The following is a 17166-nucleotide window of genomic DNA, read 5'->3' as shown; positions in this document are numbered from 1 at the left end:
ACGACTGAAGATTTACGATTAATGCATTCAACTTCATAATTTCATTAGCATCAATACTTGCTAAAATAAGAAAGAGACTCATATCTTTGGAAGGGGATTTTGAATTCCTAAAACATTCATGGTTTGTTCCCTTCTATAATTCTACCCACCCGATTTTGAAACTAATCAGACTTTGAATTCCATTCGTTTTTGTTCATTTTGTAGGATTATCGAAATTTACGAGGATAAGTTTGAAATCACATGTCACCTTTAAATGCGTTTAATTGTAGACATTCACTTGAAATATATGTTGCTAAAAGTGTTCTTTTTATAGGTATCAACCATATATATATGAATTCTAAATTATTTGTTATCATGTTATAAGCTAGACCGCTAATACTTCTTCATCAAATAAGCCTAAAAGTGAACCATCATGGTCCTATAAGTATAATCTTTATATTCATACTATGTTAGCCAGTTTTGATTGGGTCCGAACTATTCCAGTAAGCTTAAATATTCATTCTATAATATTTACCAGACCTTCAAATGAAGTTCTTTTTAAATAAGCTATTATAGAAGTTTCTTAGTTTTACCCGTTCTGTTGTTCAACTTGGAGTTGTTAGGTTCCGCCTCTTGAATTCGAAGCTACCACGCAATACCACTTTTACCCCTGACAATAAGTTATCATAATAAATGTCGTACACTCAAAATTATATCAGGATATTTGTTCGAAGACTAAGCCATGTGATTGTTGTCAACAATCAGTGATCCTAGTGAATATCCATAAACAAGATATCTATCCACGAATTAGTGGCAACTAACTATCCCATTTGTGACAACATGACATAAAAAAGTTAGCAAGTAAGGTTACACAATTTATTTAAAGCCAACAGAAAAGAGTCACTGGACACATGAACTCTTCGAAAGAACCATAACCCTTCAACAGTGGACAAGAAGTGAGATGAAGGCAGTGTGTGAGTGTAGCAAGACAAAATCAGGTATCCACTACATTTTTAGTAATGAAGAACAATGGATCAGGTCTCCGCTCCAATTATGGTGGAACATGAAAAATATCTAGGATCGTTAATTCTCAAGAAAGGTAATCGTATTCAGAGTTATTCTTGGCTAATTGAGAAATTAAAAAACTCTCTATCAAATTGGAAAGGCAAGTATATAACTCAAGCAGGTAAAACTGTCTTAATTAAATCTATTCTATCTGCTTTCTGTACTTACCCTTGCAGCTTTCAGCTATTACCAAAAAAGATCATAGAACAATTGGAGAAAATAGAGAGGGATTTTTGGTGGAACCATTCTGATCAGGAGACAAGAATTCATTTTACTAAATGGGATATACTAACTAGTCCAAAACATAAAGGTGGTCTGGGCATTAGATCAATAGAAGAGGTAAACCAAGCCCTGATTGCAAAAATGACTTGGAGGTTTGTCACAGAGAGAAATTCAATTTGGGTTAAACTTTTAAAAGCAAAATATCTCAAGCAAGATGACTATTGGAATGAAACAACCACAACAGGAGCTTCAAGTTTTTGGCAAGCAATGGCAAAGACTAAAAATACTACCAGGAACAATGTCATATGGATGGTAGGAGATGGTACTAACATAAAGATAAGATCGGATCCTTGGATTCCAGGCATACAAAACAATACACCAATCATAACTAATGAAATGCCTACTTACATCTACTGGGTGTCTGATCTAATAGGTAGTAATCACAATGCTTGGAATATGGAAATCATAAACACATATTTTGATGCAACTACCATTTCTGCTATTCAAAACATCAGTTTACCACAATCTGTTCAAAGAGATAGGTTAATTTGGTGTCCTGTGGAAAATGGGAAATTTACCACAAAGTCTTACTATACCCAAATCAAAAATTTGCCTACAATTTCAGCATCAGCCATAACTTTTCCTTGGAAATTATTTTGGAAAAAGAATCAGATGGAACCAAAGGTTCAATTGTTTATATGGAAGATGGTGCATGATGGTCTACCCACGTTGGTAAACATTGGGAAAAGGGTGAATCATATCGTTCAAACTTGTAAACTATGCAACACAAATCAACAGGAAGATAGGTTTCACCTGTTTGGAGACTGCCCTAAATTCAGAGAGCTTGCATCGATGGCTGGGATCAATTACCTGTACCAAGGAGATCGAGAACCCATTAGTTTATTATCAAATACCATCACATCAAACCAACTCGATGATTCAGAATGGTACAAAATCACATACCTACTGTGGGAATGGTGGAAATCACGAAACGAAGCTCACTTCCAAAACAAAGAGATCGACCTGGCTAGATGCCTCTGGAAAGCAATGGATCAAATAAGGTATGTTTCTAACCTTGAACCAAATCAGGTTTCTAACAACTTTTTTTTTTTGAAAATTAGATTGAATATATAAGGAGAAAAAAACTATATACAATAGGTGGGGATTCAAGGTTGATGTCTCACATCATCCAAGTATCCCAGTTTAATACTACTTCAAGATAAGATACATTCTTATATTTTTTCTATTCTCCTAATCCAAGCAAAGATAGTGCCCTTCACGTCTTCAATGTCAACTGAAGAGTTGAGGTTTTTCTCTTTAAAAATCTTGTTATTCCTGTCGCTCCATATGCTCCATATGATCGCTGCAGGGACTAGTTGCCACACTTCCCTTCTATGGATTCCCCCTCCGATAGGTAAGATCAAAATAAATTTCGATGGAGCATATAGGGACAACATGGCTTCGTGTGCGGCCATTGCCAAGAACAGTGAAGGAGTAGCCATGTATTCGAAATCAAAGCTTTTACAACCAAAATCCCCAATTTATAGTGAGATGGAAGGGTTGAAGTGTGGCTTGGAGCTGGCAAATGAATTAGGGCTAGAAGGTTTTATAATAGAGGGGGATTCTAGGGTTTCGATTGAAGCAATTTCAGCCGTTGATGGAGATATCCCGTGGAGATTGAAAGGATTAGGGTTATCATCCTGGAAAAGAACGTGGAGGTGTCTTATTGTAATAGAGTCTACAATAAGGATGCCCATTTGTTGGCGGCTTCGCTTTTGGTCCCTCTGTTGTAACATTTGGTTTTTAGTCCTTCATGTTTCCCTGTTGGGCTGTAATGTACTCCAGTTTTAATGTTATGGGTTTATTCTCAAAAAAAAAAATGGATCAGGTTAGCAAGTTATAACAGATATAGCCTAGAACATAGTTATAACAACTTACGTTTAATATACCTATTTAGTTTTACCCAAGAAACACGATATTCGGCAAAAAAACATAATTGACAAAGAAATGGTACATATACTTGGTTCAAACATACCATGGAAACTGATAAGAGATATACTCGATACAGCACCCCTGTCTCCTGACACTGCAAAAAGAACTCAAGAATCAAAATGCTAACATGTACCTTCTGAAAGAATACAATGAACTAACATCATGACAAACAAAAAACATAATCTTATTATACTACTTAGCAACATACAGCAACATAGACAAACAAGGTCTATTAACTTTGGTTTTGACTCCATAAGTGACAAGAACAACCCACAATAATATGAAAGAACACGACGAAGTAGAAAGGCAAATAGTAGAAACTACTTAACCAATCACCGAAAATGTAGAGAGTAGTGGTGTAATGTATCATCAAGAGAACTTATATGACCTCTAAACCATCATAAAGAATGAAGTAGAACTAACCTATTACCTGTTATTTTCTAATTTCTCATTCAATCTTAATTAACCTGCACTAAGCAACTCAACACTACAAATCCCATGGATTTGTGTATGCAACTTTATCCTTGATTACTACAATATCGGAAAAAATGGTACAAATAAAAGTTATCGGGCTTACAATCTTTGAGGCAAAAACTTTACTGAAAGTTTTTGTAAATCTCAGAGAATTTCTTATTTCATTCACTTTGAAGATTACAATTTCTTATTATGAAACTCTTTAATCTCTCCTCTATATATACAACTGTTTTAGTAAAACCTAGAGAGAGAAAGTAAGTACAGTTGGTTAGTAAAGTTTCTTAACAAACTTAACTAACAGCTTAACAAGAATTAACCTAAGTAATTACAATACGTGTGAGTCACACGATAGACAGTGAGTGCCCATATAGTCTGTAAGTTCGCAAGTGTGCCCATATAACCTGTGATCTGTGAGTGCCCATATCATTACTTATCTAACTCTGAAAGTTAGGTAAGTTGGTTAACTTCTTCTTCTTGAGCTCATCTGAGTGTATCTTGCATCCCCCCTCAAACGAAGCAGTAGCCGAAGGAAAATGCATGAGTTTAGAGCTCAAGTTTTGAAACTAAGACACCAAAAGCCCCTTTATAAATATGTCAGCTAGGTTCTCATCTGAAGCAACAAACTTGATAGTTAAAGTTTCGTTCTTCACCAAATCCCTGACAAAATGAAAGTCTATCTCAATATGTTTTGTTCTGGCATGGAATACAGGATTGTAAGCCAAGAATTTGGCTCCCATATTATCACACATAAGATCCACTGGACATGTAATCTGCTGGTGAAGTTCATCTAGTAAGTAGGTGATCCACATCATTTCTGATGTAGCTAGGGACAAAACCCTATACTTTGCCTCTGTCGAAGACCTACTAACTGTGGTTTGCTTCTTGGAAGACCAAGACACAAGTGTGGAGCCAAGAAAAATGCAATATCCACTAGTAAATCTCCTAGTATCTGGACAACCTCCCCAATCAGAGTCTGAAAACCCAGATAGACTAGATAAATCACCTGCCTTAATCAAAATTCCAGCTCCAATAGTACCTTTTAGGTACCTCAACACCTTTTTGAGTAAAGTCAAGTGACTCAGACCATTCCATGTTTGTGTTCAGCTCTTCTCAACATATGTTGGTCTTCTTTCATTATGTGGATGACATTATACTCACTGGCACTTCTCTGACTTTGATGGATGAATTGGTTACTGATCTTAGCAAGACTTTTGCAATGAAGAGGTTGGGTAATCTTCACTATTTTTTGGGTATTGAGGTTCAGCAGAGTTCTACTCATCTTCACCTATCTCAAACAAAATATCTCCTTGAACTCTTACACAAATCAGACCTCATGGATTGTAAGATTCAACATACCTTGAGCATAGGTCATATGACTTGTAGCTCCTGTGTCTGTTATCCGTCTTTTGTCCTTATCAATTTGAGGAGATGACAAGTTTGCTTCCTCCATGAGAGATACATTACAGTCAGCAAGAGCACCAAAATGTGCTTGTTCATCTTCATTTTCTTGAACTTCAAACCCCTCATTCTCTTCTTCTTCTTCTTCTTCTTCAATTTCTTGTAGATGAAGATTAGCAAAGTTTCTTTGAATGGGTCTGTTGGAAGATTCAGAGAAGTCTTTGAATCTCATTCTACATTGCCTGGCTGTGTGTCCCCATTTATAGCAAATACCACATGGAATGGTAGTATAATCAAAGAAATTGTTCCTTACTTGACCTTGAAACTGTTTTTGTTTGAATTGATTCCTTTGAGTTGAGTCAAGATTTTGGTTTCTTTGATAAGATTCAATACTTTTCTTCTGTGGTGAGAATCTTTGAATTGCTTTAAACTGGGTTGCTCTATTTGGAAGTCTTTTCACAAAATATGATTCACTCATCTCTTCTTGAGGTTCTTGCTCTTTAAGCCATTGTTCATGATGAATTAGTCTACTTCTTAGCTCAGCAAAGGTTAATCCTCCATCTCTATTTTGTATAGCTATGATGAATTGAGAGTATTCTCTTCCCGCACCTTGTAATGCTATTCTAGCTAACTCAGCATCACTCACTTTGTCATTCACAGTCACAAGTGAATCAGCTATGGTTTTAATTTTACTCAGATATTCAGACACAGAACTAGGGCCTTTCTTGATGTTTTGAATTTTGTTTCTCAATGAGGATTTTTTAGCTTCAAATTCTTGGAGAAAAACCAATTCAAGATAGGACTAGATTTCTCGAGAGGTTTTGAGTCCTAATATATCTGATGCTATTGATTGAGATATTGTGGCTTTTATACATGATTTTACAAAAGAATCTGTTTTCCGCCATTGAAGATAGGCAGGGTTAACCACATCTCGTCCATCAACAACAATCAATTGTGATGGTTCAGTATATGTTCCATCTATATAACAGACTAGGTCATTTCCTATTAGGGCATTCTCGATTTGATCTTTCCATATTAGGAAATTTGATCCATCTAACCTAGCAGAAATTAAACTAGTAATGTTGGCATTGTGAGTAATTTGATTTGGATTAGTATTCATACCTTGATGTGGATGAATTTCCATTAGATGATTTTCTTGTCTCTGGTTCTTTCACACAGAAGATCGAAGAAGAAGATGATTGCGTCTCTGGTTCTTTCACACAGAAGATCGAAGAAGAAGATGATTGCGTCTCTGGTTCTTTCACACAGAAGATCGAATTCTTGTTTCACTATTTCGTTTTGTCCGAATTAGGTTTTCGAACTTCTTGATTTTGGGGTTGAAAATCACTATTTGTGGCTCTGATACCATGAAAGCTTTTGTAAATCTCAGAGAATTTCTTATTTCATTCACTTTGAAGATTACAATTTCTTATTATGAAACTCTTTAATCTCTCCTCTATATATACAACTGTTTTAATAAAACCTACCGAGAGAAAGTAAGTACAGTTGGTTAGTTAAGTTTCTTAACAAACTTAACTAACAGCTTAACAAGAATTAACCTAAGTAATTATAATACGTGTGAGTCACACGATAGACAGTGAGTGCCCATATAGTCTGTAAGTTCGCAAGTGTGCCCATATAACCTGTGATCTGTGAGTGCCCATACCATTACTTATCTAACTCTGAAAGTTAGGTAAGTTGGTTAACTTCTTCTTCTTCCTCGAGCTCATCTGAGTGTATCTTACATTTACAACTCTGAATTATATCCGTTATTTTGGAATCCTATGTTTAGAGTAGGAAAAACATCGGCATGAAGTTTTATAGATGACACTCCAAATCTTAAACGTCATTCTTTCTTACCCTTAACATAACATGGACACTATACGTCGTCTGTACATAATACAATTTACAAGCGTTTACATTATATTTTCATTTTTATATTAGGTTTCCTTTTCGGGTTTGGCCTGCAATTTTAAGTATCTGACCAACCATGGTCACATTATCCACAAAAACTTAGCCTGAAATGATGTTTCATGATCCTAAGTCCGCACACTTTTGATTCTTGTACATGCAAGATGCACATACAAAATCATGAATTGGACAAGATTTACAAAAATATCCGAGAGAAGCATCTCATAATAGAAATCGACACGAGCATCTCAGATGAGATCCCAACACGCATACCAATCTACGAGTTAAATGCATTCAAGTTCAAAATATTCATTAGAATAAATAATGCTACAGTAAGAAACATATTTATACCCTTAGAAGAAGATTTTGAATTACAAAACATTTATTGGGCCTTCCCTTATATAATCCCACAAACCCAATCCTTAAAATTTGGAATCTTTTAACTTTTTATTAGGCTAAAGAGTTTATACCTGTCACCAAGTTGAGCCAATCTTCAAGAGTTAGTCACTGTTAGAGTGTTAGACACATGATAATTTTATAGGATTATAAGAACGAGTCGTGATTCAATGAGCTCAACCACATTCAGCAGTGAACAAACCTTAAATGCATTCAAATTCTAAACTTTTTCTTGGAATTAATGTTACTAAAATTAAAACAACTGTCCATCAGCCTTTGGTGCAATGGTTGGACACCCCTCTTAATCCCATGAGGTCATGGGATCGAGTCTCGGTGGAATCAGTCTGCCATCAAGATTTATCTCATGTTATAAATAAAGTAAATATGTAATAACTTGTCGGGATTTAGGCCTCTTTCATGTTGTTAGGCTTTAGGCCTCTTTCGTTCATGGTATAAATATGGCGGTTATCGTGCTTATCACATCTTCATGATGTATCAACGTCTTGTAATGACTAACGTAGATCGAAGTCAAATTCTCAAAAAATATTTAAAAACAACTATATATATATAATTAAAATGAAGATCTGGAAACCAAAAGATTTCTTTTTTGTATAAAAAGCACCAACCATATCTTTGAATTCTAAAAACATTTCTTACCAATTTGTAATCTAGAAAGTTAATAATTCTTCACCAAGTAAAAGTAAGACTCTAAAGTCTTCATCAAAAAAAAAAAAAAGTAAGACTCTAAAGACACCACCATTTATTTTTATAAGTATTTTCTTTATTTTCTTACTATGTTAACGAGTCTTGACTATTATTAAATGGGTTCAAACTATACCATAAAAATTTCCATTAATTTAAAATCTTCTTACTCGAAGATTCAACTAGCTCGTTAGTGGGAATAATTTAAAATGTAAAATAATTATTGTCCACAAGCCTGACATTAAATTTGGAATATTTCCTAACCATTTTTTCTCAAAGCCTTTACAATTTCTCACAAAACTAGAGTGAAATACTTCAAATCCCACCCTATAAATAAATGAAACCAATGTATAGTCCATTATAAGGTCTGAACATTTTCTTCAACTTTGTATTCAGTTGTCAGAGTACTTGGGTAATCAGATGATCAACAACCATGTTGAATAAGGGAGTTCCCTTGGTCAACTATGCAAATCCGCTCACAGAAAAGCCAGACCTTATGTCGCTTCAAAACTGTTTAGTAATTCCAATTTGTTTATTATTCTACTTGTTTGGCCTCCTCAAAGTAAACTAATCTTTCTTTTTCTAATATTTTTCATTGGTAAATTATACTAGATGTAAAATGCCTATTAACTAAATCAGTTAGCATTATTTTTTAGCGACTTAGATATGTTAGGGGTAGGGAGGTCCTCTTTTTCGGCAGATTCAGGACAACAAACCAAATTGGTGGTGGTGTCTACTGCTGGACCAAATACTATCGGAGCATTTGTGTCATATCTTTTAATATAGATTCTCTATACAAATATGTTCTTTCGTTTCTTTTAATATTTTGTTTTGGATGAACTCTCAGGGTCTACCTAGTTTCAGTTCTAGGAAGGAATGACGGATCAGTTACTCCTCGTTTAAAAAATTTATACAGGTCCAATTTCGAATTTTTGACAAAGGCCGGAGGGTCAAGTACAGGTTGCTCATTTACTATAGTTGAACCAAAAAAAAGATGGCATATCAAGTGTCATCATAGCGAATATGTGATTGACCCGGAAATTGGCACTAAGGGATCATTGCTAGTTGATCCATGTTGCACTGGTGTTGAGCAAATGCTGCAAAGAACTACGTTAGAGAAGATACACATTCTCCTCTCAAGTCCAGCAAGCAAGCAACAACAACAAGAACGTCTTGTGACAAACGGACAGTACAAACTCGTAAAATATCATCATGAAGGTAGAGTCAGGAGCTTCATCATTCAATTGGGACACCAAAAAGACATAACATGGTTCTAACCCTTGAGACTAAGTTGAATCGTTATACCAAGAGAAAGAGAGATTTAGATCAAATAGCTCAGTTTGTCTAAATCCAAGTGAAACTTAATATTGATCATGGGTTTCGATTATGTCTACCTTCTTATAATTCTTAATCAATTAACCCAATGTAGCTATTATGACTTGCTCACTTATTTATAAAAATGAAATTTTTATTCAACACATTGTTATATGTTTTTAGGATTTTAGGTTTTTATATCACTTCAACATCTGTGAATCTGAAGATTATTCATTGTATCTTTTACGTTGCAGACTTGCAAAAGTACAATCTTCCCACTAATTCTTGAGTAGCACATGTATCTTACTCGCTTATGTTTCAAAATGACGTATATACTCAAGAACATGGGTGCAGAGTAGTTGGACTGATTAATCATAGCCTAGAGAAACTCCAACATTCAACCAATCTTTTTTTTCTGTTTTGAGAAATCGACTACGATCTACGTTAGTCGTTACAAGGCATTGATACATCATGAAGATGTGATGAGCACGATAACCGCCTAATTTTAAACCATAATGGAAGAGGCCTAAAGCCCGACAACATGAAAGAGACCTAAAGCCCGGCAAATTTATTATGTTTACTATATATATATATATATATTGCTTAAATTACATGGGATAAATCTTGCTAGAAAACTGCTTCCACCGAGACTCGATCCTACACCTCATGGGCTTAAGAGGGGTGTCCAACCGCTACACCAAAAGGTGGTGGACTTAAATTATAGTGTAAATTCTCTGTTGCAGACTTATAAAGGAAAACGTGCAATCTTCCCAACAGTTAATGAAATGAAGTAAATGATCCAAAAATATGTTTGTTAAGGTCTCTAAGAACTAATGTCACATAACTAATCAAAAATATTATTGCTACTTCCTTAGCTTCTAAACTAATCAAAAAGAATGTAGTAGAACTAACCTAATTCATGTTCTATTTGAATTGCTCATTCAATCTTAAATAGTCTGCGCCAAATAACTTAATGCTACAGATCCCATAGATTAGTATATGCAAGTTATCCTTGATTAGTACAATATTCATCAGATAGCGGTAAAGATTAAAATTATCAGGCTTATAATCTTTAAATTAAAAAACTTCTCAGATTTGATTTATATTAATTATTTTGAAATCCTATGCTTAGAGTATTTTAGTTCATAGTTCCGAAGTGAAAACATATTACAGTACAAAGATCTACATGAAGTTTTAACGATGACACTTCAAGTCTTAAACGCTATTCTATCTTACCCTCGCCTTAACATGGACAGTATACACCTGTACGACTTACAAGCGTTTACGTATAGATTTTTTTTTATTAGGTTTTCACCTGAAATTTTAACTATCTAATCAACCATGGTCACATTATCCTCGAAAGACGCCAACTTAAAGTGATGTTTTATCATGATCAGTTATAACACTATAGATTGCAACTATACACAAGATGCATTTACAAAATCATGTACCCACCATGACAGAAAATCTACCAATTTCACAATATTCATTAGCATTAATATTTGCTAAAATAGGAAAGAGACTTGTATTTTTAGATGAGGATTTTGAATCCCTAAACACTTATTTGTTCCCTTTTATAATTCCACCCATCCAATATTCAAAATTTTGAACATTTTATTGTGCTAAAGTATTTATACTTCTCACAAAATTGAGCCGAACCTTTAAGAGTCGGTCTGCGTTAAACAGATGTCCATTTTATAGGATTATAGGAATTACGAGGATAAGTTTGAAAATACATGACACTTTTAAATGTGTTCACTTCCAGACCTTCACATGGAATATATGTTGCTAAAATTGGAATATATATATATATATATATATATATATATATATATATATATATATATATATATACATATAATTAAGTAGCAGATTTCGAACCAAAAACAATTCTTTTTATAGGCATCAACCATATCTTTGAATTCTAAATTATTTCTTACCAATTTATAAACGGTAATAATTCTTCACCAAATAAGCCAAAAGGTGAAGCAACATTGGTCCTATAAGTATAATCTTTATTTCTCTCATCAAAAAAAAAAAAAGTATAATCTTTATTTGCATAGTATGGTAGCCGGTTTTGAGTATATTATAAATTTATATATTTGGCCCGAACAATACCATTTCCAGTAGCTTAAATATTGTTTCTAGAAGATTTACCAAGCCTTTTAAGGAGAAAAAAATTAAAATCTAAAATAATTATTGCTCACAAGCCCAACAGAAATTTAGAATATTTTCTTACCGTCTTTGCTCAAAGCCTTCACAATTCCTCGCAAAACCAAAGCATAAGACATCCCATTTCACCTATAAATAAATGAAAAACAGTGTTTCATCCATCATAAGATGTGCAAATTCTCTTCAACTTTATAATCAATTGTGAGAGCAATTGGTACAGCTAATGCTTCGCTCATTGTTTTCTTTTGTCACTCCATTACTAAGGGTAACCTGTGAAGGGGCACTTGACTAATCAGATGATCAACAACCATGTTGAATCAGTGAGTTTCCCTGGTCGATTGGGTGACTCTACTCTCGGAAAACTTGTGGGAGTCCTACATGTTAAAAAATGATAGGACGTCCCTTGGTACAAAACTATTTGGTAATTAAGATTTGTTTGTTCTTCAACTTTCCAAACAAAAATGTGTATATATATACCACCATTATTTTGTTCTTTTAGTTGTTCATCTTGTAGGAAAATTTATTCAATATAAAGTTCTACTTGGCAGGAGTTATTATCTACCATTATGACTTTCTCTCTCATGTTTATCCTCTCGTGCACGGGTTTGGAGAACTCGAATTTCCCTGCTGATGTTGAAGATTGTTTGGGCGCCTAAAAGGTAAACTTATGATATTTGTTTTGCTACTTTTTCAGTCGGTAGGTTAGACTAGCTGTAAAATGCCTATTGCCTAAATTGATTGGAATTACCTGCGAGTGACTTAGATACGTTGGGGCAGGCAGGCCCTTTTCCAGCTCTAGAATGTAGATAGTCCTCTTTTAGTGACGGGATCACTATTTCAATATTCTAACGTTTAACTTGCCTCTGATGTTGATTCAGGACAAGGAGGGAAAGCTGGTTCTTTGAAGATGGGTCAGGGTGTGAAGCTGCTGAAATGGAGCCCCAAACTAGCACAGAGGCTAATTTTTTTTACTTCATCCGAGTTGCATTTGTGTTGAAAAACTACTACTAAAAGCTATATCTGGGAATATGCACTCACCTCCATGAGTCGAGCATCAACAACGATTTGTAACACATGTACAAACACGTAAAAGATCATCGACGAGGTTATATTCAGAAGCTTCCTTTCTAACTGTTGGAGACAAAAAAAAAAAATATTACCTTGAGAACTAGCTCAGTTGGTCTGTACTTGGATGTTTATACCAATAATTGAAGAAGGGAGAAAGATTTAAGATCCCATAGATTTATTGTCTAAATCAAGTGAATTTAATAGTGGTTTGATGTTCATGGGTTTTGACTATGTCTATCATCTTATAATTTCATTCAACACATTATTATATTTTTAAGTTGTAGGGTTTTATATCAGTTTAAATTTTAGCGTATTATAGCTTCACATTTACATTAATCGCTTAATTGAACAACGTACATGATGAAAACGATTCAGTTATGCTAGGAGGCAATATAACATGTAAAATTTAAGTACAACGACAGAAAATATATATGTGAAGTTATCAGAAAACTAATATTGCATGACAATCAAAAACATCATTTGGACATCCATAGCCTCCAAAGCAATCATAAAGAATGTAGTTGAACTAACCTAATGCTTGTTCTTCTTAACTTGCTTGTTCAATCTTAAATAGCCCGCGCCAAACAACTTATCGCTTCAAATCCCATAGATTTTTCTATGCAAGTTATGCTTGATTACTACAATGTTTATCAAATAATGGTAAAGGTAACAATATCAGGCTTATAATCTTTACGGCAAAAACTTCACAGATCTGAATTATATTAATTATTTTGAAACTCTGTGTTTAAAGTATTTTAACTTATAGTTGTGAAAATAAAAACATATTTTAGTACAAGATCTACATGAAGTTTTAATTAAGATACTTCAAATCGTAAAGGCCATCTAATCTTACCTGCTACTTAACACAGACTCTACATGTCTTACGGATTACAAGGGTTAACGAATATCTTTTCATTTTTATAAGATTTCCTACTTCTCACCTACAATTTTAACTATTTGATCAACTACGCGCGGTCACGTTATCCACAGAAGACGTTAGCCTAAAGTGATGTTTTATGATCCTAAGTCCTAACATTATTGATTGCAAGTACACACAAGATGTAAAAGAAATCATGTACTGAACGAGACCCACAAGAGTATCCGAGATGAGCAACTTGGACGAGAATCTTACAAGATTATCCATGTATCCACCATGTCAGAAAATTTACAAATTTAATGCATTCAAGTTCTAAATATTTATCAAAGTAAATATTGTTAAAATAAGAAAAAGACGTACACCTATAGAATAAGATTTTGAATTCCATAACATTGGTTGTGTCCCATTATATAATCCCACCAACCCAATTTTTAAAACATGGACATTTCTTGACATCTGATTAGAGCATTGGAATTAGAGCATCTAATGCAACACTCAACAAAAATTCAATTAATCCAATGTGTTAAGTATGAATTGAGAACCTCTTTCCTAGTCGGCACTATTGAGATCCTCTATTCAAAATACTTATCCAATACAACACTCAAAGTGCCCAACATTTACTTTAGATTTACTGTTGTTTTCTATTTTAATATATAAAATGATAATGTGGGAACCAATTGAGATATAACAATAAATATTCGAATACTAAAAAGAAAACTCAACAATTGAGTTTTCTTTTGAGTAACTCATCATTTATTGTTGCCATATCATATTGAGATTCAAGTTGAGTGTTGCAATGGAGAATGTTTTTACTTAAAAAATCAAGTAATCCTAGGTGTCAAATGGCCCCTTAAAGATTCACCTATATATATCCTTTCCTCTTACTTTTCCTTGCCGGCGAACAATGGCCGAAGGGCGACTGGCTAACCACCTGCCGAAGAGTTAGTTTTCTTTTCTCTTCTTCCTTCTGCTATGAATAACTTATATTGGTCACCTGTCGGCGACCCTACTTTAAAAAATATTTAGTTTTCTTTTCTCTTCTTCCTTCTCTTATGAATAACTTATATTGCTTTGCACTTAGAAGGTAAACCGGTTACTCCATTGTATAACCGTTTGATTTTCTAAGTTCTAATTTTGATCAGTTTTTTGTTTTATTTGCAGAACGATACAACAACTATTATGTTTTCTCTGTGATTAATAAAAGTTTAAACCTTACTACCATAATATGGGACATTTCAAAGGTGATGGGCAATGCAATTTTTAGAGGAACAAGAGTCAGGACACACTTATTGAGGATCTCCAAGCTCTTCTGTATCATTAGAGCAGAAATGATATGTGGGCTAAACTTTGTTCCTTACTAGATTTTATTGTGTCGTTGGATGCTTGGATAGGAACATTAAATGTAACTTTTATTTTTTGGCCTGCGGAAGCCTCCTCTATTTCGTTCCCGTTCCTTTTGTATGAGGTTTTGTAAATTCCCTTTTGTTTTCAGTTATAATTCAAATTGTTAAAAAAAGAAGATGATTCCTTTATTATTGATACAGGGAGACGTTATGTTTTTTTTTTTAATTGTTCAGCGTGTCTTGAACCCTTGACCTTTAGGATGGAAGACTATACCTCTTACCACTTCAACCAAGGGTTGTTACAGAGAGACGTTATGTTGTTAAGCTTCTTCTTTCTTACCAGATATAGGAATGTTAGGAATATTTTAGATCTATTAGTTATATTGTCCAACTAAAATGAAACATAATGTTGGTTTGGCGGTGATGTGTTTTCGGCAACCATCATTAATGCTATAAGTTACATTAACATAACGGCACTAATAGGTCGACCGTAACATTGTTATATCTTGCCTACAATACCAGAAACTGGACCAAAAATTTAAAGCAAAAATGTTAGTGAAGTAAAATAACATTTTACCCTGCCGAATACCTATAAGGTGCCTCGGCCAACAGTGATAAGTATCCCAAACAATGACTGATTCATCATGGCAGAAAACTATATCTGTATTGTTATCACGTGATGGAAAGAATGGTGTTCGACTACAAATGGATGAGCTGGATTTATGGGTGTGTTTTGTCTGCTGCGTTTTCTAACCTAATCAATGGTAGACCTTCCAAACTTTTCTCGTGGCCTTAGACAAGGAGACCCAATATCGCTTATGCTTTTCTTGCTAGTGGGGGAAATTTTGAGTCATTGTCTTCAGAAGGCTGAGGAGTTAAATTGGATTAGAGGCTTCAGAGTTAGTGAAAAGGGTGAACCTATTAACCACTTACAATTCGCAGATGATACCTTTTTCTTCATTGACGACAATAGGAACAAATTAAGGAGTCTGAGAGATATTCTAATCTGGTACAAGTTGGCTTCGGGCCTTAAGGTAAATCTACTTAAATCTCTGATATTTCGAGTTAATGAACAAGAAGGTGGGGAGCAAAATCAATCCGAGCCAGAAGTTTCAACACTATTTAATTACTCAGGTTAGATGGTTCTAGAACCATCTCACTCGTGACTAATTGGTATCAAGCCCTCAATTCAATCTACATGTTTTCTCGCGCGATTAATATGAGAAGAAAGATGGTTTCCTTGTACCAACTACCAAGTAACTACCAACTTACCACAGTTAGGATGAGACGAAAATTTTATGTAGTTCTTTTTGGGCTATTTACAATTAAGGTTATGATTCGTATATGACTCGTGAGAGGAGATGTTACGTCGTTAACATTCCCACTAGGTATTGAATTTTAAAGATGTGTTTATCTTTTCCCTTTAACGAAGCTCAGTTCGATGACCGTCATTTTATTTCTACGAGCTACATTAACCAAATATTACTAGTAAGGCCACTATACTGTTACTAAGTTTTCCCTACTAGAATACAATAAATGGAACGAAGGAAATTCAAAAAAAATTGGTAGGTGTGATAGTTGTTACCCTGCGAAATTGTTTCGTTGACCACACATAGCTTCGCCCAATTCTTCCTCTGTGAAATATGCTACGTGGAGGTTGTGCAGATCACATACCACTTCCTCTATATTTTTGCCAATACCTGCAAGAAGATTCTAAGTTAGAAGGTTCATACTACATTAAGTAGCTTACTAAAGAAACTGGAAACATCTGTATAGGCCCTCAAGTATCTACATTCTTGAAAAAAATTAAAATGTGTCGTAACTTAATGTAAATGTGAGCACATATACATTGAGCTCTAGATCCTACCAAGAGTAAGTTTTACTGCTGGTAACTTAATCATGGCGTACGTGTAACGAGAGATGGCACTTAAGATCACGAAAAAGAAAAAAAAAATCTATGCACAGGTTATGATCCATGTTTAATACTTACTTCCCAATTTAAATGCAGTTTTTCCAGAGTTCAAAGATTATTTTTTTGAAAATTAGATTGAATATATATAATGAGAAAAGCTATTTACAAGAGTTGGGGATACAAAGGCGATGTCTCACATCATCCAAGTATCCCAATTTAACACTACTTCAGAATAAGATACATTCTTATATTTCTCTATTCTCCTAATCCAAACAAAGATTGTGCCCTTCACATCTTCAATGTCAACTGAAGAGTTAAGGTTTTTCTCTCTAAAAATCTTG

General features: G+C 34.3%; 2 long non-coding RNA genes across 3 annotated transcripts in view; one reads left to right on the top strand and one right to left on the bottom strand.

Annotated features, from left to right (window-relative positions):
- Positions 1 to 569: 569 nt before the first annotated feature.
- LOC147568362 (uncharacterized) overlaps positions 570 to 17166 on the bottom strand; it is a 23641-nt gene continuing 7044 nt past the window's right edge. Inside the window, exons 2-6 of one of the 2 annotated variants that reach the window (XR_015231027.1) lie at positions 16499 to 16613; positions 12374 to 12756; positions 11693 to 11754; positions 3302 to 3352; positions 570 to 649 (exon numbers count right to left, since the gene is read on the bottom strand). This is a non-coding gene — a long non-coding RNA (uncharacterized LOC147568362). The remainder of the gene's footprint in view (positions 650 to 3301; positions 3353 to 11692; positions 11755 to 12373; positions 12757 to 16498; positions 16614 to 17166) is intronic. The other variant, XR_015231028.1, reaches the window with a different exon arrangement.
- LOC147568361 (uncharacterized) overlaps positions 14627 to 17166 on the top strand; it is a 16812-nt gene continuing 14272 nt past the window's right edge. Inside the window, exon 1 of the long non-coding RNA XR_015231029.1 lies at positions 14627 to 16931. This is a non-coding gene — a long non-coding RNA (uncharacterized LOC147568361). The remainder of the gene's footprint in view (positions 16932 to 17166) is intronic.

Source organism: Eschscholzia californica, unplaced genomic scaffold (assembly GCF_041429995.1).
Source record: "Eschscholzia californica isolate CP2 unplaced genomic scaffold, dmEscCali1.0.p SCAF_1, whole genome shotgun sequence".
Classification (NCBI taxonomy): Eukaryota; Viridiplantae; Streptophyta; class Magnoliopsida; order Ranunculales; family Papaveraceae; genus Eschscholzia; species Eschscholzia californica.
Note: the sequence above shows the minus strand (reverse complement) of the source record. Positions and strands in the feature narration are given on the sequence as shown.